The sequence below is a fragment of the Sciurus vulgaris genome, assembly GCF_902686455.1.
Source record: "Sciurus vulgaris genome assembly, chromosome: 11".
NCBI lineage: Eukaryota > Metazoa > Chordata > Mammalia > Rodentia > Sciuridae > Sciurus > Sciurus vulgaris.
In genome coordinates, this window is record NC_136472.1 from 10,307,721 (window position 1) to 10,312,070 (window position 4,350).

At 38.0% G+C, this 4,350-nt stretch overlaps 1 long non-coding RNA gene across 1 annotated transcript; it reads right to left on the reverse strand.

The window, feature by feature from the left end:
• Positions 1-514: 514 nt before the first annotated feature.
• On the reverse strand, positions 515-4,350 carry LOC306638853. The gene is made up of 3 exons (XR_013757568.1): positions 3,737-4,350; positions 2,644-2,847; positions 515-1,737 (listed from the first exon to the last, which is right to left on the reverse strand). It is a non-coding gene; the product is annotated as an uncharacterized lncRNA (long non-coding RNA).

Sequence of the window (4,350 nt, forward strand, 5' to 3'; positions counted from 1 at the left end):
TTAGTTTTCCTATAGCTTACCTTAAGTTATTTACCTGGGAGGACACAGAAGGAGAAAGAAGTTCCCCGTACAGGCCACCACTTGTTCCATCCAGCGGAACCGGCATGGAGAAAGGAGACACCACTAATCTTTAGTTTGATGAGATTTATTGCGTCCTCCCTGTTTCTCTGTCTCCTTTTTTCTCTCTCTGTCTCCCCTCTTCTTCTCTCTCCCTCTCTCCTCCCACAGGCTCCTACCTTATCAGCCAATTATAGCAAAACTTTCTCTCATGCAGGAGAGCATGCAGAGGAATGCCAGAATAACACTATATAAATCACGAGCTGTCTACGCACGTCATGATATTAGATAGCCAATACTTGAGCCTGGTGTGAACACGTCATAAGGCTCCAAGGAACTAATAATAGCAAGCAGCTTTTTTGAGTACTTCTTTATTTTGGTAGCCAGTGCCCTTTGGCTCACTGCCAGGTGCCATCTTGTCCAAGATGGCCCTCAATAGAAAAGAAAAGAATCTTTGGACTTCTTGTGATTCATAAAGAATCTTGTATAGGATAATTCAGTATCACAATTATAAATGGAATTCATAGCTTCTATTGCATTTATTTATTTAAATATTTTTTTGAGAGTCCAAGATTGATACTGATTTTTATTCCTTCTTCTTGCTCTTTGATCAGTGTCACATTTATTTCCTGCCACTCTGACACTTGACATGGTTCTGTTGGAAAAGAGGATTCAACACGACACCATTTTTTTGAAAGATCGTCCTCCCTCTTGGGGGCCATAGATGTGGCATGTCTCCATGTGCAGTTGCTTTTAATACTAATAATCAATATATCTTTAGATTCAGATTGTAGATAATACTGGGGAGATTTCATGGTGTTGGGCCACAAAATAACATACGATAAATTTAATATTAATACTTAGATGAAGTTATAAATAAGCAATTATGATTTGCTCAAATTTGTAAGGAGCCTGTGATTTCTTTTAGTATACAAATTCTCTAAAAGTTATATATGAGAGTGTATTCCTCTGAGCTTTGATGTGGTGTTTGGTCTTCATTGCTTTCTTAGTATTTATGATTAAGTTTAAGAATGTTTTTCCCACTTAATAAATAAATACATTAATCATTGGTACAATTTGTATTCCTCCTATGTCTAGTTAGAGTTTTAGTCCATCACTGAGTAGATGAAATAGAATAAATATTAACTATAACCTGATTCCTCTATTCTCTGTTAGTAATAACAAAAACATTCCACTGTTAATAACTCACATTAGCATTCTTGAAAGGGGTAACTTCTAGAGAAACTTAATGACATATTCTTTCAGGGAAATTAAAACTAAATGGAGCACAGTGACTTTTACCTTGCTGGGAATTGTTTTCCTTCTTATTTAAGCTATCATACAGTAAAAACATGTTTCTTGAATAAGATCATTAATTATACTCTTGAAGATATTTTACTTAACATTTCCTTGTATTAACCATAAGATGATGTAATCAATACCAAAGAAAAAACATATAAAAAGACTCTGTGAATAATAAAGATTCAGAATCAGCCTCAGAACATTTGGTGTCTCTGTGTGATATTTCTCCACCATTCCGACACCTTCCATCCACCTTGGACCACTGACTGCTGCTAGGGCTGGACCCCTGCAGATCAGTAGTCAATTCCTGGAATTCCTTAGAAGTGTGTCACTTTAATGGAGGTATCTCCCTGGTTCCTTTTTCTGGAAAATTTCCCCCTAGAACAGATATGGTAAAACTACAATGAAATAAACATAAACATGAAAGGACATACATACAAACAGAAAGAAGGTATGTCCTGCATTCTTTAGAGCAAGCTGATCCTTTGCCCACCAACCTTGGTAAAAAACATGATACCTGCCCAAGGATTTGATTAAATCTTGTGAAATAAAAGACAAACCTTCTTGGGAGCACTTGGAAAGCAGCTTTGATAGTTTCTACTGTCATCCTTTAGTATCATGACATTCTCTAAAATTGTCTTTGAAAAACCAGGGAAGTATACCAAAGCTTAAAAATCTTCCCCAATTCTTCATCATTATATAACTCCTTTATTTACCATTGCATTCTGCTCTTTTGTGAACACTTTTATTCCTAGTGAACACCATATGGTCTGAACCTCACAGGCAACACAAAAAGACTCCTTCCCATTGTTGCCTGTGGAAGGGGCCCTAGTCCTGACCATGTTCTCCCCTGGGTTCTGCAGTGACCAGGAAAGAGCTTCAGCCTATAAGAAATGGCAGTGCCCGTTTATCAGCACTTAATGGGTTGCAGGATAATAGAACTTGGAGGATGAGAGTTGGCATTAGCATTTGGGCATGTTTGTGAAGTATCTTCAGGGGTCTGTGTCTCACTGTAATCAGAAAGGCAGGGAGACTTGATTTTGTCCAATTTACCATGGAAACTACTGGTACAGGTTGAGTAGATATGGTCCGTATGATCTAGAGATCTTCAGGGGGACATCTGGTTAAAAGATACTGTTTTACTAAATCAAAAGCACTGACTACCAGGAAAGAGTGTAGGTCTAAGCTTGACAGAGATTGAGTGGCCCCAGTGGAATCTGTCTTCCCATCTCAGACCTATGGCACACATAAGTCCTCTAAGGGACCATGAGAGGGTTCACTCACTCATTCTCTGTATCTTGGAGGAAGTCAGGCAGAGGCTGATTCCTGGTTTCTGGAAGGAGAAAGACAGCAAGGCCAGTGAGGATGCTGGAGATTCCATAGATGATCCAGGGCAAGGGTGCAGAATACATCTCCAGAATCATCAACAGGGGCGCCAGGGCAGCCCCCAAGCTACCACAAGCTCCAATGATTCCTAAACCTGTTGCCCTTGAAACACAAACCACAATGCATACTTAATCTTGGGAGATTGAGCACGGGGTTTTTGACAGCTTTTTGCATTAATTATGGAAGAAAACAAGGGTTGTTCTTAGTCAGATGAAGAGATATGACTTGCTCTTGCTTTTGAATTTTGTTTGGATGGCTACCAAATTTTCTCAAGTTCAAAGACTCTTAAGACATATTTTATCATTTAAAAATGTTATTACTCATAATAATGTTATTATTTTATTTCATTTCATTACTCATTTTATTTTATTTTGCATTTACTTTATTTGTATTGGTTCAATTGTGCAAAACGATGGTATTTGCTCTGATATATTTGTATATGGACATAATTTGGTCAAGTTCATTGTACAGTTTCTCCACTTCCAATTCTCATTCTGTACTCTACAGAACTCCCTTCTATTTGAATGAAAATTGATCTTCTTTCTAGCTTTCTAGATTCCACATATGACAAAACATTCAAACATTGAGTTCCTGCCCCTGGCTTATTTCAATCAACCTTGTTTTCTTCAGTGTCATCCATTTACCTGAAAATGACTTATTTCACTCTTACTTATGTCTGCATACAAGCCAGTGTATATAAGAACCATATTCTCTTTATCCACTCATCAGTTGATGGGCACGTGGGTTGGATTCATAAATTGGCTCTTGTGAGTTGCACGATAGCATCTCCAATTTAGGTGATTCCAAAGAATTCATGAGATTTAAATTAGTGGTTTATTAGTACACATAAAGTATCTAGTAAAAAGCTAATGTTGGGTAAACACTGGCTATATTGTTATCAATTGATTACTTTTGTTTTCTTCTCTTGATAAGTCATTGAGCTGGGAAGAAATGTTTTAACTCTGACAGGAAAACCTATGAGATTTTGTACCTGATGATGGTGGGGAGCAGTTCACATGTATGGGTAAAACAACAGGTGTTAGAGGCAAAAGAAAATCCTCCTCCCAAGGCTGTCAAAATCATACGCATGGTCTGCATTTCTGGAAAGAGGAAGACCCAGGAGAGTCAGGAAATCTCAGATGATGAAATTTGCATCCCGCAAATTACAAACAGTAAACATCCTTACTGGAGATCTTCACAGTATAATACATACTGTGGAAAAAGTGCACTAAAGTGAAATTTGTGACTGAGAGATGTGATTTACCTGCATAGTTCAGTTTATGGTGAATAAAAGGTTCTGAATAATTGTATTCATTCACCTTGCCTCTTCAAGATTGGTTAAGAAAGCAGAGGAGATGCTGAATGCAGGAGGAACTCACTTTCTTAATCTGTCCAGTGTTTCCTCTACCCTTCATGTGGAAGGTAAGACTGTCATGTGGGAATTACTGAGGGGTAATTCCCCACTCACCCAGGCACTCAAGGAGTTCCCAACCATGGTCCATGAACAGTATTGACATGGAGTGAAGGTTATAGAAGACAGCCATAAAAGAACAGGAATTCTATATTAGTGGACAAGTTGTAAAATAGCCTGATCTAGAGCAATGT